Raw genomic sequence first — 27,628 nt, forward strand, 5'->3', positions numbered from 1 at the left:
GAAGAGCAGGAGGGAATCAGCCAAGTGCAATGAACAGTCAGTTTATAAGAAGATAGTTCATCTTTTCTTCGTTATGAGTCAACTTAGCTAGGATGTTCTCTGGTTATGCTGGATATCCATTTAATTTTCTCCAGGGCTGTGCAAAACACAAACCTATACTGGCAAGACAGGTGATATAAGGAGATGGATCTTATCAGTAGGAATTTGCTTTCACTATTTTTCTTTTCCCTGAACACAAAATCAGAAATGATAGAAAAAGGTCACAACCCCAGATTTTGGTACAATAGCTTAACCAGAAGCTGAAAACATGCTCCAGGGTGTGTTTCATAACTTCCTGACATCTCTTTGTCTTTTTGTGCTTCTACTGCCCACCCCGCCTTTATGGGTTTTCTGTTCTAGCTAAAAAGAGAATGTCTTCCAGTATGAGATGCATGGGAGTGCACTGAACTACTGATATATGAACAGCTGACTGGTTTCTGACACAAAACAGAAGGAAACTCTGACCTTCTGCAAACGCAGCTACCTGGGCAGCACTTCTAGTGACAGCGAGTTCAGAGGGACTCCTCATCCATTTCCCATCGTTTTGCATGATGGAACATTGCAGGCTTCCAGGCAGCTTGTTGCATCTTCCTGATAAAACCTGAATCTGTCAGCTACAAATTTCTTTCAGTTTGGGGAGAGAGAGTTGTTGCTTTATTCTCTCTCTCTCTAACAAGAAAGTTAGAACTAGCCAGGGGTGCTGCCAACGGGGCATTAACCTGGGATAAAGAGGATTAAGACCGACGTTCCTGGTCAGCCCAGCTCTCAGCAAGCAACTGAATTAACACTTCCCTTGCTGGGCCATTGAGCCAAACTCCACCAGGCCAAACCATGGTGGTTCTTGGAGAAGGCATCTTGTACTTACAGAGCCCTACATTTTTTGGTTTTGTTTCTTTACTTAGAACTATAGAAGGGTTGATATTTTTGGACCATAACCAAAGAGAATGTCCCCAAAACTTCAAAACCTGGCATCTGGCTCATGAAAGAGATGAAACAGAAACACGCCTCTTCTGCATGAGCCTAACTTAAAGATGATGCAATGTTTTACGCAGATGAAAGGCTCTAGATTTTGGGGTCTGCAAAACAATGCTTTTCGGTTAGAGGCATCGATTTTGTGCTTATGTTCCTATTCAAAAGGCTACTTGCAATTCTATTTTGCACAGGTTGGGAAATGCGTTGGGAACTTATGGATGAAAGATAGTACTGGTGGGAATAGTACACGAAACAACTGACTGGCTAGATCTTAGCATCCTCCACAGAGCACTCCAACCGGATGCTGGGAGATACTCTCCAATGCACCGACACGTCTGTGTTTTTAAGAGACAGAACCCAAACCAGCTGCAGACTTACTGATATACCAGAGACAGCAGAAAACTCAGACAGGGAGCAAGCATCCCAACTACTGGCTCAGCAATTCACACCAGGATGACAATACAGTTTTTTGCTCTGCCAGACCCACCCATGCACTCACAGCAAAGCCTCACTGCGATGCTGTGATGCAGCGAGAGCTGGGCACCGCGCTCCGGCTCTCCTCCTGCTGACCAGCCACAGCCCTGACTGCAGGGAAAGCACAAGTGGCACCGAACAGCCCAGGCTGGCATTGCTTAAGGACCAAAAGCAACCACAGAAGTCATTTGCATCCAGAACCCACAAAAAAAAAAAAAAGAGTATTTATTTTCTTTCTCTCTCCAAAATAAAATTAAACACAGTTATAATCATCCTAACCATAACAGATACTTCAGCTCGCAAACACTCTCAAAGCTGCAGTGGGCAATAAATCAGACATGTCACTTCTAGCAAGTCGTTGCTGGAATTGCTTGCTACATGGCCAAAATACATAGAGAGGCTTTCTTCCTGGTGATCCTCAGAGCCAAGATTTCTCGTGCTGGCTCTCCTTTTAACAAGCACTCCTGTAAAGTACAGATAAATCTAAATTTAGCATTTAATTCCTAATCATTTTCCTCTAATTACTGAGTCGAGGGTGGATTTCGTTCTGATGGACTGATACACTGTGTCTTATTTATTTAAAGAATTTAATTTAGTTTACCCAGCTCCAGATGTATGTAAATGATGTCTCCACTATATTAACTCATCATCATCACATGAACACTCTGAGGGCAACTAAGATCTGGTTTCCAGGCAAATTATCCCAAAAGAACAACAACAAAAAATCAGTAATGGGCAAAAGAAGCTTCTGCAATGTCATGAAAGACCAGCAAAATGCTCTGAGGCCATGCCCAAGCCCAGCTGCAACATCCCATTCCTTCCATCTTACTCAGAAGGATAAAAGAGCATTTTCAATAAAGCCATAAGGAATGAAGGCTCATATATCTTTGATATCCTACATCAGCAGTTAAAAGTCCACTAATCGTGTACCATTTCCCATTCCTTAGTTTCACTTTTGAATTTTGGATAGCGTTGAATCAAGAAAGAGAGGTTAATTGTTTAACCTTACAAAAATAATCATGCCTGTTTTGGTTACTGCCTTTTTGCCTGTTTCCTATTTTTAGTTTCCCAAAGGATTTGAAGCTCCACACACTGAAAAAATTCTTTAGTGTATACCGCACCTGTGGATTTGCTAAATAAAAATGAGACAAGCCTTCAAGGTTTTTACATCCTTCAGATCTACCTGTCGTAAACGCACTGAGAAAAAAAAATAAATACCATTTCTTCGGAATAAAACTTGAAATCAGGCACTTCTTTATTTTAATTCAGTGTTCAATACTGTGTAAGTTCAATTCAATTACCATCACACCACTTATTACTGTAAGCTGGCTAGGAGAAGAGGATGCACAGTTGTGTGGAATACTTACCACCACTTTTAAACTCTGGCAACCAGCTTTTTCAGAGTTGGTTCCAGTTCCACAACAATTTGTCCTCCTGTATATCGTGAGCTTTGTTTTTGTTTTTTTTTTTTTCCAGTAAAGAGGTAGTTAAGTAGAGATTGTTCCTTACTCTCCCAGTGAAGGAGAGCCCAGCCTCGCCACTCACACAGATCTGGCTACGAAGGTAAGAATTTCATCTTCACTCTGGTCACTACCTTTAAAAACTCCTTCATGATAATATGGTTCCCAAAACCCACAGAATCACAGGATGTTAATCCAATCTTCCATCTTCATTTCAGCAGAAACCAGAGTACACATTCACTCCTCTCACCCTGCTCATTCATTCCAGAAATGATACAGCCCTTTTGCCTGCTGTCTACATAAAACAAAAAAAAACAAAAACAAAACAAAACAAAACACCACAAAACCACACCATCACCACCACCACAAAAAAACCAAACAAACCAAACCAAAAAAAACCACCACGCATGGAAGAGAAAGGGGTGTGCTTTTGCTTTTAAAAAGGAAAATTTCTATGGTATAAATTGCTTGATCTAACCAGTTAGAGGGATGTTAATACTAAACTCTGATTAAGGCTTAGGATTTTATTGCTACCCTCAGTTAGTGTGTGTGCTTTGTTTTACCAACACAAAAGAGCTGGCAAAACACCTAACAATTTCATTTAAGAAGACAGGAAGATGACAGGAATAATACACCTATTTAAAAAAAAATAAATCTTGTACTGGTCTACAGCAATTTTATGCATAACTTTGCCTTCAGTAGAAGAATGAAGGACTTGTGCTTCCTGCTTACAGCAGACACTAAGCTTCTGTGAATAGTATTATTTGCTGACAATCAGTGGCTTTGTGTGCATATTTTCATACATATATGTATGTATATTTATGCACACACATATACACAGAGCCTATGAATATATTATGTTTTCTTCCCTCCCCCTCAGAAAAGCCAAGACAAAGCAGATTCTAGCCTGGCCTTTCAACAGCTGCCTCACTGAGAGTCGCAGTGAACTGTATCCTTCACCCCCTGCCTTTCTTCATGCACATTTAAATAGAAACACAAAGCACGAACTACAACATCAGAACATCCTGCTTGCGTCACTGATCGCTCTGCATTCATTCTGCAGAGATTCAAATACCTTTATAAAGAATGTTTTCTAAAGACCTAGGAAAAATTGCTCCAAGTTTCCCGAGCTTCTACTGTCTTGAAACCCTCTGGATTTTCAGTCTTTCAGTAGCTTTGGTTTTAATATTAGCTCCGTCAAAGCAAGGTGCTCTTGTCTTTCAGCAATAAGGATGAGCCAGTCTTCCCATAGTATAAACTTCGTGCTTCGTTGAGTTCCATCTCTCAGAGAATATGGTAATGTGTTTTAAAAGCCCAGCACAGAAACTATGTGAGACCCAACCTAGTGGCTATTAAAGTCACTGCAAATGCCACTGACTTCTCTGTGGCCTCGCTCAAGTGCCCCTGCTGCACCACACTTGTTTGTTTTCACCTGTTCAGTTGAATGTGCATGTTCTTAGATCTGGAAGTATTTCTGTCATGCAAATTTACAGCGCTTAAAACAACAGGACCCTGGTGCATTGTTAGAGATCAGCTACATCAACGTAAAGGTTAATTTCTATTACTTTACTAATGCTCATTGACACAGTTACCAAGTGCTGTTAGATACCGTAGAGCACAGTGCTCTACAGACTTGCATAGCAAAACCAGTTCTGTTCCACTATGAATTAGCCTAAGTTTAAAGTAACTGAGCTTAAAAATGGTGCTTGACTGATCCCAGTTAGTAAAACTCATAGGCGCTTCCCTATGTACTATACACCAGCGTGTCCTGCTAATGATGGATGAGCTTTCCAGGTGCTCAGCCAAGGAGCGAGGTGCAGGTTTTTGCTGCACAGCTAGCATGCTCCTATCCCAACGCAGGAATAATGCATGACGTGGCCAATAGCTATCACCAAGCAGGGATATGTACGGAGTGCAAGGAGCATTTTCATGTTTAGGAGGGAATACTTGACTTTAAATATGCAACTGCCATTTGTCTTGTTCATATTGTTCTTCCAGAGTCCCAGCCACAGGGAAGGCAGCTCACGGGCTCTGATGCCATATTGCCAGGAAGGCTACTTGTCAGCAGTTGTAGTGTGAGCAACAGCAGGAGGCTCAGAACGAGCATGTGAAATAAAATGCTTATTCAAGAGGCAGCACAATGGCTGGTTTTCTAAGCGGCACCGAACGCTTCGCCCTGCAGGAGCGCTCCGAGTTCAGCACTGAGCAGCTGGGTTGCACTTCTCTCCTATCAATAACAATGATAAATAATAATCATGATAGCAAGTAAAAGGAACTCCTGAGCTTACCAGTTGCATCAGGTGGGCTCACTGCCCCTGCCTTCACGTGTACGGGGCTTAATGAACCCCTCTCCCTGTGTAGCCTCCCACTTCTGCCCAGCACCCAGGCAATGGGCAGCGCTGAAGCTCTGCAAGCCCCTGCTATGCACAGGAGCACTGGTGGGGCAGGCGCGCCCAGACCTCACAGACGAGAGGGATTCTTTTGTACATCCTTATTTTAGAGAATAAAGGCAGAGCGTAAAGCAAGGTCCCTACTTACCTCCAGAAAACAAAAGCACGTTCCCTGGTCTCCCTGCGCTTTCCCACCGCTGCTCACAGGGAAGGTGCCAGGGTCAGTCCTCCAACTTACAGTGCCTTTCTCTTTTATTTCTCAGTGCTGTGCATGCTCTCACCTAGGCCCACTCCTCTTATTTCAGGAACCTTCCAAATTTATCAGCCACCTAGGCAGCAGTCTCAATCCCTGGGCCTGCACTTTGTCCAGGCAAAATCTACCGATGTCGCAATTCACAGGGGAGGCGACGGACGTGCACGCACATCACCAGGCTTCAAAGACAGTCTGTGGGAGAACAAACAATCCATTGATCCTTACATTCACAAAGAGAAAAATTTTTTTTATGAGCAAGGGGATAACATCCTCGTGCCAGGGAGGTGAATGGGAGCACTGGCACAAACTCCAGCAGCATCCGGACTTCAGGCACAGTGTTTCGGGCAGGCTCACTCAGGATGCTGCTCTGCCCTGCCCCGCTCTCTTCCCCTGAACAGCTGACATTGACAGAGACTGAACTGGTCTTACTTTGGCAGAGGTACAGTATTTGAGGAAAGACCAAAGAACACCATGAAGTAAGAAAGTTACAGATGAGCTAAAAGCCACACAAGCCCGGTCCCCGAGCATCTTCATTTCGCAGATGATCTACAGGCCACTGGCATTCAAAAACAAATTGCAGGAGGATGGAGTGATTTGAAAGAGAACTGAAAGTATATTCATGTCGCTTTTGTAGCATTCAGCTGCCTCCCAAACAATTGCTGGAGCTGCCACATGGACATTATATCATTGTAAACAAACATGGAAGAATGACCGGGAATAGAACAAAGAAATCTATGACAAATCGCAGCACTGAGATGCTCTGATTCAAACCAGACTCAACTCAAAGAAACCCTGTGTCGAGTAGGATAAAAGTAGTCACAGTGGCCCGTTCCCACCTTATTCTACTTGCTGCTACGTCTGTATTTGAGGATCTGAGCTATAAGCATCGTTCATGACAACGCCGTGCAGCAAACACAACACACAGTCCGACCTTCCTAGCTGTCCCTGTACTGATCTGCTGTTCAGTTGGGATTTTGCTTTCATTCACTGTGACCAGAAATGTTAAAAAAAAAAAAAAACACTACGTAGGAGCACATGAAATGCTAAAATCAGCAGCACTCTTTGGAGCCTGGGAATTCTCATGGCTCTTGTGCTAAGCTTAGTTCCCTGCCTGCGCCCTCCCCTCCTCTCTTAACAATTCTTACAGCCTCACAGGCTCGTCAAATAGCTTCTTTGCCTTTTGGTAGCGACAGCTGTTGTTGTAAGAGACAGCACAGTATAAAGTTACTCATTAACGGAGGTGAAGAACTACCTCCCTGGAATATAGCGTTACCTCCCATTGAACTCTGGGGAAAAATAAGTGCAATCCTTCTTTGCTCCTTTGTGAGCGGTAACACGGAGCATCAGAAGGGACTGGCCAAAGCGCACGTTATACAGGTGTCCCTGAGATGATTAATTCATAGCACGCAACCCCAGTACCGCTGTGAAGTGCAGCTCTAGTGCCAGGAGGCCAGATCCTTTGCAATACCCGGTGTGTCCTGCCCATTCAACTCCACCAGTTTCACAACAATTTGCTGACAGAAGTGTGAGCCTCTGTCTGGGAATCAGGTACTCCTGCCATTTAATCCCAGTTTAGCCACTGATTCACTCAGAGTGAAGGCAAAGTTATCTTGATCTTTTACACCAAAGCAGCTATCCCACTAAATTTTCTCCATTCCTATACATACAAAAGCTGCCATGCATCACAGAAATTTTCTTTACAGCCTTTCCCTTTACAAGCCTTTCTTTTTTTGAAAAAGAAAAAAAAAAAAAGCTCTTTGCCATCACCTCAGCAAAGCAAAACAACAAGCAGTCATTTGCAGCAGAGCTCAGTTGCATCAAAGAATGTGGAGGCAGAGGGAAGAGGAAAGACAGAAGGAAGGTGTGAGAAGTGGCAGGTCTGTGATATAACACCCTGCAGAACTGAGAGGCAGGTCCTCTCTGAGAGGAGGAGTGCTCCAAAGGAGAGCTCGCAGCATCCGGGAGCACAACTTCATCCTGACCTAGGAAACCACTGAGATGCTCAGAGCATGCTTCAGCAAAGCCCAAACACCGCCAGCTTCTTCAGGACCTACAACTCCAAACAAATGTTTAAGTGCTGTAGAGACAAGGGGCAAGATGGCTTAGCCCATCGCACCACCAAACTCTTCTGCCTAGTGCTGGTCTGTGCAGATCGATCCCTCATTCAGAAATTAAAACCAAAACGAGCAGCACTGAAACAAGACAGAGCAGCGCCAACGGAGAAGAAACGCAGAGCGACACTGATTGAGTATTTCCAAAATGCCTTCCCCAGAAGCATTAATGAAGTACGTGCCTGGGACAGCAGCCTCGAGCAGCGCATGGAAACATTTGCAAAGCTCGCTGAGCCCTCCCCTGCTCTCACAGACCTCCCTGCCTGAGAAGTGTGTTTAAAACAGTTCTGCAAAGCGCTAAGGCCTGGGTCCCCCCTAAAAACAACATTTCCTTCCTGCATCTCCTCCCTTTGAAATCAAACTCAAACCCCAAATCCAGCAGCACCTCCAGTATGTGTATAATGGTCTCCGTCCAACATTCCTCAGCAATAGCATCACTTGGGATGGGGAGGAGAGAGCTGCTCATCGAGCAAGGTATCATGTGAGGGATACAGGCAAGAGAGGGAAAATATAAACACTGTCACTGGAGGTCTCAAATACAGCTTACTGATGGTGCTGAGGGCACTCCTCTTAATCCCCAACTGCAGTCACCGGGACACATTCAAAGAGAATTAGCAAAGAAAACGTTTAATCGTAACTGTGAGCACTCATGTTTAATTCCTTGACTTGCAGCTGAGAGTATTCAGAAACTCTCCAGAGCCGAATGGGGAAACAGCAACAAGAGGCTTACCTGCACCTGCAGGTGACAAAAGCAGCTCAGCAGCAGTAGTGGTAGTAAAGCCCTAATGGTCATTCTCCTGCCAGACAAACCCCAAACTCCTCCAGTGAGGAATCACACACATGACACTAGCATAAACCAGGAAGAGTGACTGTGTCAGTATCATCAGAAAGAACACACCAAGCAGATTTTGCAGTTTTGGTGACAAAAAAAAAAAAAAAAAAAAAAAAAAAAAAAAAAAAACAAGAACAACTATGACTAAAAAGAAAACCAAAAAGCAGAAGGGAAAAATTGCCTCATGTTGAACTAGAAGATTTCTTTTTCATGAAACAAAACAATGCACAGATGTTTCTTCAGATCAACGCCCCAAAGTTACGTTCAACCTGAAATAAAACTTTTTTTTTTTTTTAAATACATTTCCTAACTTTTCAAAAAAAAACCCAACTCTTTTTATAAAATGTTTGGATCTAGTTTTAACAGGACAATGTGGTTTTAGTTTTTAAATGCTGAAAGGAGTGGCTTTGGCATTTCTAAAACAAAATCACGTTCCATAAAGAGAATCTGGAATCAAATATCTTCATGTTTACAAACTTACATATAACCCTTTCACGGACTGAAAGTATTTGCTTAATTTCAACTTGATTTTATGAAGATTTATGGTCTCTATGAAGACTTCGAAAAAAAAAAAAAGGTTGTGTAATTTCTTCTCTTTTCTCAAAATGATCTAGTTCAGAGGTTTGATTCACAGATTTGATACACACAGCTGATTTTCTATTCACAGGAGAAGAAACATCAGACTGGCACACTTAGTCAATTGCCATTATTCTTGATCAATAAAAAATGCACATAGTAAAAGACCAAGATCTCGAGCAGAGGACTAAGGCAGCTCTTTCAGTTTTGTACACCTAATACTCGGGACTATTGAATACCCCTAGGCATTTATACTGTTAGTCCTAAACATCTGAATTCTGGTTTACATGTATCTGGTTAGTTTGAAGTTTTCCAAATGAGTCATTTCCAACCACATCTTAAAAGGAAAAAAAAAAAAGAGGCATTTAATTACTCCTTTTTAAAAACCACCATCCCTTATCCCCTTCCCGGGATGGAGACTTGTTGAATGTACTGAATATTATCCACAATGTGGTCACACTGTGACACTAGGAGAATCAGAGTTTTGATGTACTCATCTTCAGGTGCTTTAAATGACTGCAAACTGTATTCGTGTAAATAGTAAAAAATGTATATTCTTTCTTTTGCCTACTGGCTTTTGGCAGAAGGAGACAGAGGAGCAGAATGCCAACTCCTGGTTCTAATCAGTTCAGTAAGAGTTTGGCCTTCAGTGCAGCTACCAGATAACTTACAAAATTGGGACATGGAAAGGGAAATGGAACAGCAAAGGCAGTTCTGGCAAGTGATTACACTTTCCAGTAACATAATCCATCTACTAAAGCCAACTCAACTAACAGGCCAATAACTTGTGATAAACTTACAGCTCCATTCTGAAAGCTGAACACTTAAGCATGGGAAAAAAGGACAAACCGATTCCTTGTCTTCTTATTGACTGAATGCTTGGGAGAGAAATAGCTTTAAACTGAGAATATTATTTTTAGCTCCTCTGAAACGTACTCTTCGATGTACTTTGCAGCCGCAAAGGTTATAAATGGTACAGGTCAGTTTGAGGAGTCAGTGACAAATTCTGCCCCGCAGTACATGTAGCATATAGCACTGTGGGTCCACCTGTACCTCCCTAGCATCTGCAGGGGTAACCTGGACAGGCAGCAAGATTGCCCAAGCCTCTGCTGCAGAACATGGGAAAACGAGTGGGGTCAGATAGCCATAAACTGTAACATCCTGTCATCGACAATTGCCAGGGAAAGGTGCCAGAAACAGTTCAAGATGGCAATTACAGAACAGCCAGTTCCCAGGAGAAGCTTCCTCCTACCCTCCTGTGCTCAGGGGCTGCTTCATGCCATACAGCATGAAAGGACCGAGTCCGCTACAGCTCTTATATACTTTGACATTTCAAACCAATCTGAAAATTAGCACCTACTGAGTGTTGGAGGATGTGAAAATAAACCTTCCACATATGATCAGAAAAGGAAGTTCATGTTGCTTAAACATACTGCTTTGGAATGTATTTATTTTTGAATGTGCTACTGAGGGAGTTGGGTCTGCTCATACAAGCGCCATGCGCTGCTTCTTCAAAAAAGAAACAGCTGCAGACAGGTCTCTGTTCAGCTCAAGACCTCCATATGCTGGGCACTGAAGCTAAAATAGAGGCAAAGCACTGCCATTATATCATTCCACGTTATCCAGGCACAGAACACCTGCGCGTCATATCTGCCCTACCGTTCCTGCCACGTGCTACCCAGGAGAATCATCCAAACGTCCAGCACAAGCACATCCACTGCCGTTCAGTTCCTCATTTCTAATCTGCCAGTTCTGTCAGCAAGTGTAACATCTGCCAAGGATGCAGCTCACACCCATTACAAGCGAGGTGGAGAATGTGTCATTTTACAAAGCCAAAGCAAGCATTAGATTAGCATTAGCTTTACTATGCACAAGTCTGGCCAGTAGCTCACCTACATTTCTGGAGAGAATTTCTGGATTACCTCGTTTTTCCTTTTTTTTTTTTTTTTCTTTCCTTCCCCATTCCTGTTTTGTCACAGAAAGGACTAGCAACAGGATAAAAAGGAAAAAAAAAAAAAAAAAACCACCAGAAATGAAACTTTTTAATCTTCAGGTTTCTCTGAAAATGAATGCAAAGTTTCACAATGCCAGTTTCTGCACAAAATCAAATACTTTAATCACTATTTTCTACAACAGATACCTTAGCAGCTCTCTTACTATCCTTATACAGACGGGAGAGGAAAGCAGATAGGAACCAAGCTACTTCTCCCTGTCGAAAGAGAGGAGCAGAGCTAGGAAATGCATGCAAAACTCCCCAAACCCACTTCACCTCTTACAGGCTAATACTGTCTTCATTACTGATTTTAACAGTTATCACTTTTCATGATCCCAGCTCTCCGTAAGCTGAAGAAAAAAAGCTGCAAATACATGCACATGCACCCCTCTCATGCATCTGCTGCCTGAGAAATCTCTACAGAGAATAATTCCAATAGCTCTTAACTAAAGCTTCAGTCAATATAGTTCAAAATTCACAAATCAAACGCAAACGTACTTCTGGAGGCCTCAAAATAACAGAGGCAAAGCCCTTCTTGCTGTTCTGAGCGACACTGTCTCAGCCTTTCCACCCAGGATTCAGCACAGTGATGAAAGACAGCTTTGGGTCCCTGCCCTGGCACATCGGGGAAACCTCATTTTCCCTTGACAAAGCACTTCACCCATGATATAGTCAGGAAAGAAAAAAAGAAGGAAAAAAGCTTTACATTACCGCTGTAGCATTAGAACTAAGTGACGGTAACTGATAGAGGTACCTTTCTAGTGACAATTTATTTCCTCCTTCTTCATCGTCACTTGGAGGCCACACAAGCCCCCAGCTCAGGAGGACGGGCACAACCACATGCCGTACACACCACAGTTAGCACCAGAAGCCAGGCAATCCCTCTCAGAAGTTAAATCCCCCTCTGGCAGACTGACCTGTGGTGACTGAAGCTGCCTGAGCCCTCTGGCCATGCGTGTCACCTCCAGACACATAAGGGAGAGAAGAAACAAACACGTCACCTCTTCAGCAACCACCCATGGCCTGATGAATTAGCTTACAGCACCTGCAACAGCGGTGTATCTTAGGGCAGGCAGCTGGGAGAAATTAAGAGCTTAAACCTCCTGCCACCTCAGCCCAGCTCGTGAGCTGGGCCAGCTGCTGCTGGCCATTGCACGGGCATGCAGGGAGCAGGGCCGAGCTGGCATGGTAATGTGCTCTGCCCTGGGGGCATGACTCTTGCCCTTTGCACTTGCCCGTCACCTATAAATGCATGTACAACAAATGTACTGTCTGTGGCTGAAGCAGTTAGCACACAGGTATAAATGTCAGCAAACTGGAACCAAACCATGAGGCTGGGGAGCTTGCAGAGACCTTGAGACAACAGCTGTCGGGTGAGGAGCATCCCATTTTTCTGTACGGCGTCTACTCGAGCGGACAATGACAACCGTGTAAGTGTCAAAAATCATTAGCTGCTTCACTGGTAATCTGAGAACTGAGCATGCCGTTCACCGAGAGCAATATCTCATCTTGATACCGCAGTGGGCAGCGTTTGGGCGCCACCAAATTAAGGGAAGATTATCTGGGAGACTAATTTTGCAAAGATATGAGAGCAAACAATTCAACTGGCAGTATGAAGAGAAATTACAGAAGATCAGAACTTCCTAAATATGACATGTGCTTTCTTTGGTCATTGCAGCTCCATTTTCTAGGCTTTTATAAAAAACAATGAATCTTTAAAAAAGTCCTTATGCCATTTTTGCAAAATTGCAGTTTCTTTAAAAGTTGTCCAACTGCTCAACATTTTAAAAGAACGAGTTGGTTTCCAATGCATACACAATTCTTGGTGATATCAAACAATTTTCTGAAAAAGCGTTAATAGAAAGTATTTTTTTCTACTGCTGTGAACACACTTCAGCATAACACAGATTGAGAACCGTGACACGACTGTGGTAAATGAGCCCCCAGATTTGCTGCTGATGCTTCTAAGAGGGAGTGTTCTTTTTGTTTGCTTGTTTTTTTTTTTTTCCCCTCCTCTAAGAAGTCTGTTACATTACTGGTTGCTGAACAGATTTTTGTAGGGAGAATCAACAGATTCCTTATAAGAGAAACAGCAGATTTTTATAGGGCATCACAGGGAGTCAGAAGTGCTGGCAACCACAGGGAGCAGCTCTAAAGACTGTACCCCAATTACTGATACGAGAGTGATACAAGAAGATGAGTCCCCAGCTCCTGTGTGCACGCACACAGCCACACTCCTCTCCAGGAGCTGGCTCTGTTCCCAGCTCCTGGAGCCGTGCTTTTCCCACTCTAGGCCCTGCTTCTGCTTTCTGGAGTCAGGGGATTCAGCCTTATTCACGCTCATGTTGCTCCAGCTGTTCCTTTGTGCAAGCCCCTTACTAGATTTGTTTGGAGTTCAGACTTACTTCACGATGCGGGCGGTTTGTGTTCATTACCAAGTGACTGCTGCACCAGGAAACAAAACCCATGTCCTCATCTAACACAGTGCAGTCAGAATTAGCTCATAAACCATGTCTTCATGAAACAAGGAGGAATGGAAGCCCCAGTTCAGTGGCGCTGGTTTTGTCCTAAATCACAAAAGTTCTGGTGGAAAGACATTTTCACCTTTCAAAACTTCAAGCATTGAAATTCTGCAGGGAAGACCATGGGAGCAAAAGGAAGGGTCAACTTGTAAGGTCTGTGTATTTGCATCAGGACTGGAAGCATACACTCGATAAAAAGTAGGTTGTGGTTGAAGAAGGATGCAGAGGAGACACTCCAGGACTCTGTCCCACTGCCTGAGCATCCTCTTAAGCAAGAAAAATCAAAAAATCCACTGGGGAATATTACTGCATTCAAGATGCAAGAAAATACACCTCAGCATCCTCTGCTCTCATAGTACCTGAACATCATTTGCTGTCGCTGCTTTGCCTAATCACCTAAGACAAAAGCCAAAGCAAAATCTTTTGTACAGACTGAGACTGTATACATGTGTTCTGGAGCCTACTGCTGTCCTTTTGCCCAGATCTTCCACAAAAGCAGAAACACTTTCAGCAAGGAAAAAAAAAAAAAGGCAACTGTAAAAAATCAATTTTTAGAAAGAATGTAGCATGATGCTATTCTCCTTATTCGGCAACTGGTATCCCATGTGGAGTCTCACACAATAGCCAGTCTGGCAGGGGGTAGAGTAAGAAGACAACTCGGGGAGAAAAAAATTATATATATATTCCCTGCTTGCCCTCACCCTCCATTTCCTCTTGGATTTCTTTGTGACTGCACTGAAAGGGGTCAATAGCTCCCAGCTTGAGAAATGCAGCTTCTGAAAGGACTATCACCAGCATCTGTATTTAAAGCATGCCTTTTACTTCACAGCCCCCCAGCTAACGCAGAGCTTTTAAAAAGCGAGCAGCAAGATAAACTTTCAAGGAAAAGAAAAAGGGAAGAGTGGAGGAAAAATGGTACCTTTTTGCCTTGGGTTTACTGACACTTTCACTGGAATAAAGCTTGCCTGGCAAAGCAGGGACAGGGAGCATAAGCTGCGGATGATCTAATGTGCTATGGATCATTACACCTTGCTTCAGTCACCACCTCCCCATCCTTGAAAGTATGCTACAAAACCACATGAAGCAGCCAAGCACCAAGCTGGAAAAGAATTTCAACTGATTAAAAACAATGGGCAAATTAGCACTGGACTCACTGAACACATCAAAGCTTTGCAACTTGACCTTCAGTGTTTAAGAAATTCTGATCTGACAAACACAGGCAACCTAGTCAAATTTTAATAGGCTTAACTAACTTATCTTGATATTGAAACGCCAGACCAGTGACTATGCTTATATTTAAGCTTTCTATTTGAGGAATAGTCCAGAAAAGCTACGGCACATTAAAATCAGGGATTTATGGGGAGGGAGGAGGACTGGGATTGTAAATGTCTCCCTCAGTACCCTGGAGCAGCCCATGTGGAATGCTGGCGTGTGATCATTTTTTCACAACCCCTGGCCTTGCTTCACATTGCAGTCTTGGACAAACATCCACCAGCAATTACACTGTAGTGACTTCCACTATTACTATATGTGTTTTAATTCACTTCTGGGGTGGATGAATACAAGCATCTGCCCAAACAGTTTGTACAGGTCAGCTGGTGCCGTGCCCTCTATGTGTAAACAGGTCCAAATCCCATCCATGTGCTTTAGAGAATAAAAGTTCTTGCTACCAGAGTTTTTCCAAATTTCAGGAGAAAAATGGGTGAATTGCCACAGACAGAAGCTCAACTTTGTGATGAGCAGAGACATAGACTAAATAAGAGAAGCTACGATACTCCAGCTCCAATTTATTTGACATTGTATTCAACTAGTCATTCAACCAGAGCCTCTCAGTAAACGTCAGCAGAAGCCCACAATGTTTATCTAAGAAAGTCCCGAAATTCACAGCTGGAAAGGTGTAGTGGTACCTCCAGCAACACTGCACACAGCAAAAAGCTATTTCATGTAGATCCTACCAGCTAGTCCATGAGAGAAATCAACAGTGAGGCCAGAGAATGCTCCAGAAATAAACACCTAAACTGCCTCAGAGAGTCTCTAGCACAAGCAGCGTATGACTGCATTTCACTTCAGTTTCCAATCATACTGTCTTTCTCACGGGCATTCAAATACATTAGTCTGTGCCTTATCAGATCCTGAATTATGACTGTAGAAAAGCTCCTGTGAGTCTGAGAACTCTGTAGTTCAGAGACGTTTATGGGGCTGTAATGAGTACTGACAGATAAGCCACACTCTTGCATACATGCTTGCTACTGATGTCTGGTTTAACACAATACAGCCCTAAGCCTTCATAATACAGCATAGGAAACAGAATCCTCCCATCGCCTACTACTAATTGCATCTGCAGTGGTCAGGGGTTGAAAGAGAAGTAAGCAGATTAATTCTATTAGACTGTGGAACAGTATCCCAAGGGGACAAGGGAAAATCCCATCATTTAAAACAGGACTGGTAGGCACTGCTGGGAACAATGTTTCATACTAGTAGGGGATTAAGGTGTTTGGACTAAAGGGCCTCTTCTTTTCTAGATCTGGTTGCCATGAGTCATTGCGATCAGAACTAGAAGGCCAATCTGTTTGGCTTTTCTTTTCACTTTTGATTGACCTGAGACATCTTGCCCAGTCAAAAACTATAAACAATTTAATTAATTTCTTACTTAAACCCTCTCCCCCATACACACTTCTTTCTTCCTTTTCTTAAAAAGCTTAACTCAACTGTATGAGCAGTCTTGATCCTCTGAAAGTACATTTCTGATGAAAAACATTCACTGTGCTGTAAACACAACATAAGGTTTCAACCTTACAGATGTGTCAGGCAGAGGTGACAAAGCCTCTCTTGAGCCAACTGAATGGAAAAAATCCTTTGCCCACTCCACTGCAGCAAGCCCCAGCAAGGCCAGAGCCCAGCAGCAGCAGAGTCTGAGCATCAGCAGCGCCACCTGTCTTACCTATGTGCTGCTTCGAGGGGACAGGCCTTCAAAGAACTGCTTGTTTGCCTCAAGAAGTCAGGTCGTACTAAACACGCATCAGTCAGGATCCTTGCTTGAGGTCCCTAGAACAGGGATCCAGGATGGTCAACCTGTCAGAAAGGGCAATGACACACACGTAAGACACATACCTCAATACTGGGTTCAAGGAGGAGACTGTGACCTTGCCTTAGTCACTTCTTCCTACCCTGGTAAAGATTAGCTCTTCCCTGCACACCTGAATGAGGTGAGGGGAACCAAGATAGCAACAGAGCCAGGTGGAGGAGGGTTCAGGGGGAGATGCTGAGGTGGTAAAAGCAGTAAGCAAGAGAAGGTAAATCGGAGCCTGGAGAAAGGCAGGGAAGGCCAGCAAGAAGGGAGGATGGTTCATGCCAGATCTTGTCGGTTTTCCCCTTGCCGAAGTCATCCATACGTGGGGCAGAGAGGTGGAGCCAGCGCTTAACAGAGCAATCTCTCCTTAAGTGCTTCTCTCCAGAGAACAGCACCAAGTCTGGATCTCGTTCTCCCTGACAGCTCCAATTCAGATACGAAGCTGGCGCCATGCAAATCCATTTCATAGCACTACCTCTCCTCTCCTTCCCAGTCTACCTCGCTGCTTTGCTCCCTTTTGAAAACGAAGCCCTTTGCCATGCCCAGCCCCTCTGGCATCCCAAAGCTCGTGGCAGCTGTGCACATGCGCACCTGGAGCATCAGCTGCTCCACCAGAGTTTAGCACCAGTTGCAAGGGGAGATGAAAAGCTGGGGGACGAGGTCCTGTCAGCAAGTCCATCCAGCAGTCCCGTGAGATGCTGAGGCAGGCTGCAGCCAGACACCTCAAGGCGCCATTTGCTGTCGTGCTCTCCGGCGAAGACATCCATATTGAGCTGAGCTAGCATTTTTTGGCTATCCTGTAGATTACGATGCCACTAACAAGGTGGCTGTGAAGTGCTAATGTCACATCAGAGCACATGGCAGGAAATGCCTGTCGTGCACGCAGGTATCAGCCCTCTGCAGCAGTGCTCTCTTGCATGTCCCCAGAAAAGGCAGAGGGCTCAGTGGGATGCAGGAGTGCTGCAGCACGCTGTGTCCAGCCCGAGAGCCACAGCCGAGGCCACTCTGCACCCTGAGAATTCATTTCACGTGCCAGAAGAGCAGTGTGGTCTGCTGAGCTGAGCATGGGCCCACCAGGGCATGGGCCCACCCAACAGGTACCCGCGCAGACGTTCTCCTTGCCCACATCCTAGCGGACTCCTGTGTTTTCACCTGAGGTTCATCTTCCTGTCGATGTTTTTTTACAGGCCTCTTCCCTGCTCTACACAGGGCAGCATTTCAAATACACACATACAGACCACATCTTGGCTTCTTAAAAGGGGACGGGCAGGTACTTCACAGGTGCAAGCGCTTGCATGCAGAAAATGCATACATCCATATTTTGGCACAGGACAAAGTGTCTGCTGCCTAACAGAAACCTTCCCACTGAACTCAGTCCTAGTCCTTTCGGACATGCGTTATTGGACAGTAACTCCCAGCTTGTGGAGACAGGCAGGAAAAGAAGATTCGTTTATTTGTTTTTGTACAGTGTTCTGAAACCGTGAGATGGAAAGTGTCACAGGCAGGTGCACAAGCTACTAAGAGTCATCAAAAATGTGATTCAAAGACAATTTTAGTGCCAATTTTCCCTTTCTATTATGGAAGAACAGTGTTTTCCTTGTATGCAAAAAACATTCATTCCCTATTACTATTCCAGCTGATGTACCGCTGTGATCAGCAGCAGAAAGCTCCAATACATTTAGGGTCACTAATATTGCATTTTGTCTTGTGTGCATACATGCTCAGATGAGAGATTTCAATCATCCCTATTCAAGGAGCAGTAAGAAACAGAAGATATCATAGGTCACCTAAACCCTCGTCTCCAGAGGAGGATCATGCCTCTCCCCTCCCCCGGCTTTGTTTCTGTCTAATCCAATTCGGAGCATCTCAGGCAGCGGGAATATTTCCCTTTCTCTCAGCAGACCACAGAAAATCCTGACAAAGCTGTCTTCAGGACTTGGTGCCTGCATAAGCAGCCTGATTTTTTTTTTAATTAGCATGATTCCTTTGCATCTGACTACAGCAAAAGCAACAGCATGTGTGAGAAATGGGTAAGGACAATAAAAACCAGGGACCTTCTCTGAGGCTGGTGCAGAGGGACAGAGAGGGAGAGCAGCATCACAATGCTCCTTTAGCCCTCTAAACAAATTTTTGAAAGAACCCCAAGATTTTCAAAAGACCCCATAGATTATGGGTCATCTAGGCTCAATGCATTTTTAATATGGAAGCAAAAATAAACAGAAGCTTCACATGGAATTTCTCCTGATCATCTGCCCTGGTCTTCCGTTCTCTCTTGTCACTGCTGGCTATTGGAGGCAGGACCCTGGATCAGACAGGATCTGACCCAGCCTAGCAGCTCCTGGGTGTCCCTTCCGCAGCACTGCACTGAGACACGGCCCGGGGGCTTTGGACTCTGCGCCTCCTGAGTCTGGTTTGATTTAAGGAGTACAACAGACTGCTGGAATGAAGTACTTTTGGGTTGTTTGGTTGTTTTGTTTTGTTTTTTTCCAATCCAACCCTGATCACAGCTTTTTCCCCAATTCAGTGTTTGTTCACTTTGGGGCCTCGGAGGTGGTATGTTTTGCAAATGACTTCTTTTTTCCATCCCCATATACTTGTATAATCATACGTATCCTTGTAGAAAGCTACTTAACCGAGCATAAGGAACAAGAGTTTGCACTATCTACTTATGCAGAGATGGGGAGGCACCCAGAAGTGTTCACATTTAACATTTTATAAATCACAAGTAACACCAAAACAGATGTAAAACAAGCCAATTCCTCATTATATTTTACACTTACCACAACACAGATCTTTGTGCATTAAATACAACTGAAAGGGAGCTGTGGAGTTGGCATTAACTTGACAGATGCTGAGATGAGCAGCACCAGAAAGGAATATCTCAGCCTGAAACAGTGCATGTTAAAAAGGCATCTGCTTATTGTTTGATATGTACATTTATTTACACAGACAGCTCGCTGACATGCTGAAAGGTTGGGGAGGGTGGTGTAGGCTGGCACTTTTAACTCTCAGCGGGCATTCAGCGTGCAGTTTGTCATCCTTGGGTCACATCGCAAGCTTCCATTTTCATTGCTGAGAGGTGGCAAAAGGGGGGAGCCGGGAAGGGCAGCAGGGTCCCCTCTGCTGCGTGGAAGTGGCTGCCGTCCTGGAGCCTGCCCTCGGCACACAAGGCTAAGCTTCCCAGCTCAACCATGCAGAGGCATGCTGCCCCCAGGGCTCATACGCCAGCTTCTGGGGCCTCCGTGCCTTTGATATAGACATGAGAAGAGTCCCTCAAAAGCAAGTCAAGCACAGCTTCTTGTGCATAAAAAAAAAAAAAAAGAAAAAAAAAAGAGAGATCTTCTTCAACAAGAAAGAAAATTAATTAAGTGGGTAAAATCCCACAGGTTGGAACAGCAGCTGAGGAATTATCTTTCTATCAGGTTGGTAATGAGGGCTAAAAAACCTCACACAGACATTAACAGCTTTATATGGGCTCATTGGCATTCCAGATCAGATGCAAGGCTTGGCATTCCCAGAGCAGCAGATGCAGCTCCAGTTGCAGCCCAGACCACAGCTCGCCCTGCCGAACAGTATCAACACGATACTGGAAACGAAAAGAACCTACCTCCCTAGCAGAGTAACTTTTTCCCACAGAAATTATGCCCAGGGAGACTGGGGATCACGACGTCCAAAGCCCTGGGTTGAGCTGACACCCTTCTGAAACCCGTGTTAAGGGTGGGTGGTATTTATTCAGTGAGCTGGGGGGAGCGTGAACAGCCATGGAGCCCACAGAGCCTCACACCAAGCTGCTAACAGCTGCACTGCAGAAATGAATTAATTATCTCCCCTGGCTACTAAGGTAAAGAAGTTCCTTTAAAAAAAAAAAAAAAAAAAAAAGGTGTTGCCTAAAAAGACAAAAAGTGGGAACAATTTATATTTCCCTTGTTGCAGATGGCAAGTAGAAACCCAAAAAAATACTGGAGAACTCAGACAGGAAACCAGTGGCAGAACCGGGAAGGGGATATCTTCAGTCTTAAGCTTATCCTTTTACTATGGAAATCATTGTTTCTTCCTTTCCCATTCTCATGTCTTTCCCCAAAAGTTATTTCTTTTACAGCTTCTAAAGTTCACCCTTAGAAACCGAAATCCACAACCTATTGACTTGCTTCTCATTTCCAGGGATTCTGACGTAAATGAGCACAATGAATTCTCAGCTGGCAAGCAAAAACTGCCCCAAAGAGGCCAATTTCCCCCCCTTAAAATGAACAGCAAATGCTGGTATGTGCTGTTTCATAGAGGTTTTTAATATACCTTACTGTGGGGCATTCAGCTGACCAGCTCAGTTAGGACCGTGCTAGCACATACACTTCTGAAGCAGATGTTTCATGTATTACCTGTGTGTTATCACTCAACACAGATGCTATCCCCTACCAGAGAATTATTTTGCAATTCCGCTGAATGAAAGATAGTGCTTGCAAGGGTTTCACTAATTACCCAGGCTTCCCAAAAGGTAAGGATAACAGAGTGTTTTCCCACCATCTCTGCCTCTCATTAATCCAAATGCCCTCTTTGCCCTAATAAACCTATTGGAAAAAGAAACCAATGGCACTTCCTGAGCATTAGGATTAAATTACCTACTTTGAGGAAGCAGGTTGCCTAACAAAAGCATTTGCATTATTAATATCAATTTCTATTCTTTTTACATCTCCTTTTAATAAGCATTTGAAATATTTATAGTGTATAATTAACTGTTTTTCAAGTCATTGTTTCTTGTTTGATGCAGAAAAAGCTTTCTGTCAGCTTGAACTGTTAATTTAGGTTTGCTTTTGCTGCTCTCTCCTCTTCCCTTAACTAAAGGTCTGGCTGCTCCCTGGGATGCTGTGTGCCACAGCACTTGTGTTTTCACACTTGGATCCATCGCTCTTTTAGTTCTGGTAATCCGGCTGTTTTCTATCAGATTTTTCAAAGGCTCTCATCTACCTCTCAGAACTCTTTCTTCAGATTCACCTGAGCAGATGCACTGGTACCCCTTTGAGCAGGATGTTCCCAGAACTATGAAAACATTCAAGGGTGCAAAGAAAACAGGCACTGAAGGCAGCGCACACTATTTGTGCAGCAAGAGCGTGTGTCTATTACTAGCAGTTCAAGCACACAGTGGAAGAGAGGTTAGTCTGGAAAGGCTTTGATTCCTGCTCAGGAATTAGCATCATTTGCTTACTCCAAGAAAGGGCTTACGGTTTCCACAGGTTTATGTATAATATAGGTGCGTGCGATTCTGGTGCTTCAAAAGATTTCTGAGTGAAATAAAACTAATATAGACCGGAGCAAGTGGTATAGCTCTTCAATTCTCTTTTGGAATGCACCATTAGCTCTGCACAGCTGATCTCTCTGCTTTATCTTCTCCAGATCCCTCATCTTTAAACAAACTCCAGATTCCCACCACCCACAAAAATGCCTCCTAAGACCTAGTTGTTTTTCTTCAAAGACATAATAATTTTAAAGGACTTAGTAATAGCATTTCAAGAGGAAAAACCGCGCACATGAAAAAACAATAATCAAGTGATAAAGGCCAAGGAGAAAGTCATAGGCAGTTATGGAAAAGTATATGCAATGCAGTTCTGTTATCCTCTTGAAATGAAGAGTAAAAGCTTGCGAAATTCCATTCCAATGCCTGCAACTCAGTCTAAATCCTTCTGACCACAGTAACAAAGCTATTACATATTGCTTCTTGGCATTTTCATCATGTTCCAAGCACCTAGCACAGGGCTCACAGGTTTCAGCCCTTCAGACTAATGAATCTTGTGATCATGAAATCAGATTGCCAAGTGCAAAGAGAAAAGTAAGATGATTTTTCAAGATACGGAGGAAACTTCCCACTACACTCATATCCTTGTTTTGCTTCCCCACCAAGCAGGTCACGTCTTCTTGCCCACATGCTACGCTGCCCTAACCTTCATCACTCAACGTCCAACCTTCTTCTGCTGTCCTTAGCTACCTTCTTCACAGAATTCCTGGTGGCTCCTGCTGTGCGTAGATCCAAATAAACCACAATAAAAATCAACTTCATTGTATGAGGAATATGCAAGGAACACGACACTTAGCACACGTGGAAGTATATTTTAACTGACCTGGTCAGAAATGACACTGTCGTTGAGGGGTAGGCTTGTTCATGGGAGGAAACTGGAGTCAGTGAAGAGCTGAGCCCTAAAGAAGCAGCTAATGGATTTTCGAGAACCAAGAATCAAATGCTAGAATGTAAACACCCTTAACCAGATAAATCCTCAAAAGGATTAACTCTGTCTGCACAACAGAAAGGCACCCATTCAGCACAGAAAGGCTGTCACCAGAAGGGATGCACAACATGCAGAGCCAGCCAGACAAGCAGCAGCAGATAAGGAAGAACACCAGGTTAACAGGGCAAAGGGATGCATCCATTCTTTTCTTCTTCTCCCAGAAAATACAAATAGAAAATTATGATTATTTTAAAAGTCATGTTTTTATTTTTACTTTCTACTCCCTGTATATTTAAAAAAGAAAGGGGAAAAAAGGGAATAATTTCTGATCACCAATCCTTCAGGAAAGAGCAGATCTAACAGACACTGTCTGGAATGCAATGTAAAAGTGGTCAAAACTTTTCAATGGTCCAAAAGAAATATGACTACTTGTAAATTAGCAATTCAAGCACGTGGTAAAAATATAGAGATGAGGTAACTTTTTCCTTAGCTAAGCTGTACGAGCATCTTAAAGCTATTTGTACTGCGTGGCAAAATTAGAGTACATCAGAACAGACTGAGTAGGGAGAAGGTAGTTGTTTAATTTTTCACTGGTACTTTCTCATGATGGTAGTCTTAAGCACTCTTGCCAGCTTTCATTATTAGAGCACATCCCCTATCTGCAAATGTTTTTCATCAGCTTCTTTTTCCCCAATCCATCCCACTGTTACTCTCTTCTGCCCTCTCTTTCAACAGCTTTAAGCAACCAGTAACAGAGAGCAGGATTGCATAATGGAAGTCACAAGCAGGGAGCTGGTCAGGCAGCTTAGTTTAGGAGCTATTGTTGCTATTACAGGGCATAGGCAGAACTAAATACACTTCAGGTTCTGTAACAATGCCGAAAAAACCCAGTTCCCAAAGGACTTGAGAAACAGGATGCCACCCTTCTAAAAGCTACACAAAGAGAGCTCTCTGGCTCACTGTCACTGTGTGTCAGCAAAGGAACATTGCTTCCTCGTTCTCCCATAGTTACTGAAGTGTAAGACAATGTTTTAAGCTGTGAAGACCACTAAATTATCAGAGAATACCCTTTTTGGAGAAGTCTGTTAGCCAGTTAGCGGAGGAGCACTTCTGAGCCTGCTGAACACAAGAGGAGGGATGACTGAGGGAAACTACAACTCCACTGAAACTGAGGACAAAACCCTTATGTCTGCAACAGAAACACAGCCAGATCCCAAACAGATGGATGTGGAAAAGCTTCACTGTGAAAGACAGAGCTTTTGGAAGTGGTCTGGGCCTGGGGGGCTTCATCTATAAAAACGTCTCAAGCTGTCTACCCAAGAGTCTTCAGACAAGAAATGCTTAGCAGTTTCTACAAACCTGGCCCTCTGAAATAATGGAGCATAAAAAGCCCAGGCACTCCCAAAACTTTTAGACATCTCAGGAAAGGCAGGACTTCTGCCTTGCTGATTTACCCCACAATTTTAAAGGGTTTCCAAAATAAAACACATGCTGATTTTATTGTCTGTGTTATTCTTGGAGCCTGGTCATGTAACAGGCTGTGGAAGCCAAAATGCTTTTTTTTTTTTTTTTTTTTAAATCAGCCTGTACAATGTGGAAAGCTTCTGAGTCTCAGGTTTGCTCCTGACAACAAGACCACAAATACTCTTTGCTTGTTGTAGGAACTATTCCTCCCAACCAAGACTGTGCATTGTGTTTTTCTATTATGGAGTTGCCTGCAAAGATATTTCTTAAAAACAAACAAGGACTTACCTTTGCCTGACCTTTTCCTTATCCTTTTTCTGATTTTTTTTTTTTTTAATTTCAACTTCAACATTTTTAGCATTTCAATAAACAGCACATCTGTACTTCAGTATTTTGCATCAGACTAGAAATAGTGAGATGGAAAGACAGGGAAAAAATAAAAAGAGACCAACACTAGCTGTAAAAGACTAACTAAGAAAGGGTGCAAACCAAAACGAGCCTGTTGGCCTTACAATCAACCACGGGAGCTTTTACAAGCACTCGGCTCCTGACTGCAGGACTCTGCAAGAGTCTAAAGGAGGCAGCATCCAGGCTAATTAGGCAGGGACTGCCCTCAGCAAACCACACCACAAGAGAAGTATCAACTGCACAAAAACTCTCTGCTGAATTATTTGTTTTGGACTCTTGGGCACACAAAAAGGCTCCCAGCATGGTTACAGCTTAGCTGCTAAGAGAGCATTACCTGCTTCCTACAGCTACACTCCATTTTGGATAGAGCTAGGTGTTTAAAGGCTTTCAAAAAGCAGCTTCTAGCTGCAATAAGCTGAAGAGAGCTCCCCGAGGGGGAAACCTTTGTTCCCTTTGGCTCACCTGGTGAAAGTTGTTGCTTATAACCCATGATTACTTAAGTCAGCTCTAATGTCTGGCTACCAGTTGGCAAGATACAGCAGCCTGCAAAGAGCTCAACCTAGGACCATGACTAAGTAATTTCCACCAGCTGAAAAATGTTTTCTGGTACATGGGAAGTGAGCCCAGCAACCAGAAGAAAGGGGGAAGCCTTAGGAGGCTGTGAAGCCTCCCTCTTTTGCACACAAGCAGTCCAAGTGGTACTGATGGGTTTCAGCCTTTGAGAGGTTCATTAACACTTACACAGCTTCAGTCCATCTAGGTGAAGCATCAGGCACTTCTGCCGAGGCACAGGCAACGCAGTCTCAAGAGAGTAATGGCAGAGAGGTGTAACATGCCTATTTCTCATCTAAGCACACCTCACAGTGAATTTGCCAGGACTTCAAAGATATGTGTGGCTAAAGTGTTCAGCCTACCTTATCTCCTACATACCACCTGAAGCAGCTGTATTTAAATGAAAGCAGGTGAGAAGGACAAACAGGGCTCAGGCACCAGCTGCCATTGCAGATGGGAGTGGTAAGAGCAACACTACAGGACACGTGTCTAGAAGCAGAGCCCTTCTCCCCCTTGGACCTATCCTCAGGACCAGGAGAGGTGGAGGAAGCTTTGGCTCACCATGATCTTTTCTTCCCCAGTGCCTCCTTTGAAAGGTGGGCATACTGTCCTGCTCTTACCTAGGGCCAGGCAAGTCAGGGATTTCCTTCGTCCTTCCTGTCTCTGCAGCACTCAGCCAGCAGGCTCCTGCACCAGGAGTTAATGGGCAATGAAGGTCAAACAAAATAAATGGGGTCATCTCCTCACCACGTTCTCCTCTACCAAAGGAACTGCCAACCAATACAACACAAAAGCCCTCACTAAAACCAGCTGCAAGATGCAACAACATACTCAGACAGTGCTCAACAGGGCCCTTCTCCGCGTACAGCCATTTCCAGAGTCTTGCAACCAGCAAATTCAAGCCAGACAAGTAGCTCTTCAAGGCAGACATTAAACATTCATTTCTAATAAACACAACCCTGAGCCCCAGGGACCAATGAAAGGTGTAGGGAAGCACAGCAAACATAATCCAGAGTGGACAGACTCACAATGCCTCACATTGTGGTTATCTGAATACGTGAAGAGAAAAAAAAAAAGAGAAGCATTTTTGAAATGATTCAAAATGTACTAAGATAATTTGTATTTTGGCCACTTTAGTTCTTCAAGGGCAATTTTCCCTTATCTCTGAACAGCAAGAGTGCATGCTTCTCACTGTTAGTTTAGAAATGTGTAAAAGAATTTCAAACATGTCCTCAGCATCTCTTCGCAATGCAACCTGGGGACCTCCAAACATGTGCTCTTTATATCTTCTCCCTGGAGTGGGCAGCAAGGGAGAAAGAGCCACGTGAGACAACAGCCCAAAGACTGGGGCTTAGGAGGGTGCCCAGCTATTGCTCAGCTAATAGCCCTGGCTTGTCTAGTTATAGTGTTGGATTTTATGCATCTCTTGGTTTATATTCACAGTACTGCAGCTTTAAACAGAATTGTGGGGTTCCAGGTATACATAAAAAGAAAAATCTTCTAACATCAAATGGAAGAACACACGTAAGGCAGTGGGCAGCTAGCTCTGATGATAGAGGTCACTATAGGCAATTTCCACAGGCACGTATATAACTACTAAGAATACATATGTGGATCTTTTTCATATAATTGCTTTTTTCACATATTAGAAAAACAAATATAATAAAGATTAATATTTTAATATCATAGTAAGAAGATGGGCAAACAGTTAAATTCATAAAAATGCAATTGAGCGAATAGCCGAAGCTTTACAGCAAATTTGCTCATTTATGGGAATGTCCACCGTGTATTAGTATTTCCATAAATACCCCTCTAAATAAGATTATCAGCAGAAACTGAAACAGTTCTTTTTAAACAAATGTTGAAGAGAGGCTGCAGAATAAGAATTTTGTAATTCAATGCAAATATTCGTGCAAAAAGCTAAATCCTATGAATTATATGCATTTAGTCAAGGAGCAGAAATACTACTGTGTGACCTATATGTCAAAATCCAAACAGAATTGTGCAGCTGGAAGCTGAACACTTGAATACCAGCTACTGAATACTAAAAAGGAATTGCTTGAAAACAACCAGCAAAACAAGAAACAATCCATGAATAATTTGAAATAACTCATGCAATTGAGAAGTCAATAAGCTATTTGTAGACAATTTGTCAACAGAAGAACTTACATAGAAAATTATATTTTAAAATTGCTACAAATTATTCATGTAGCTATCACAAGAACATTTATGATTTATCATGAAGAGACAGAAGTAATTATACCAGGGGTTGAAAAGGCATTTTCTTTCATGTATTA

The 27,628-nt window shown here is 43.4% G+C and overlaps 1 protein-coding gene across 7 annotated transcripts in view; it reads right to left on the reverse strand.

Moving 5' to 3' along the window:
• The window catches only part of TSPAN18 (tetraspanin 18), a 152,059-nt gene that overhangs the window by 37,288 nt on the left and 87,143 nt on the right, over positions 1-27,628 (reverse strand). For 4 of the 7 annotated variants that reach the window (XM_035550109.2, XM_035550108.2, XM_035550114.2 and 1 more), the window contains exon 3: positions 16,564-16,694. The exons of 2 other annotated variants lie outside the window; for them this stretch is intronic. The gene's annotated coding sequence lies outside the window, so the exon portion shown is untranslated. Of the gene's footprint in view, positions 1-5,483; positions 5,781-16,563; positions 16,695-27,628 lie in introns of all 7 variants that reach the window. One more of the 7 variants, XM_035550111.2, reaches the window with a different exon arrangement.

The sequence above is a fragment of the Cygnus atratus genome, chromosome 5 (assembly GCF_013377495.2).
Source record: "Cygnus atratus isolate AKBS03 ecotype Queensland, Australia chromosome 5, CAtr_DNAZoo_HiC_assembly, whole genome shotgun sequence".
NCBI classification, from domain to species: Eukaryota; Metazoa; Chordata; class Aves; order Anseriformes; family Anatidae; genus Cygnus; species Cygnus atratus.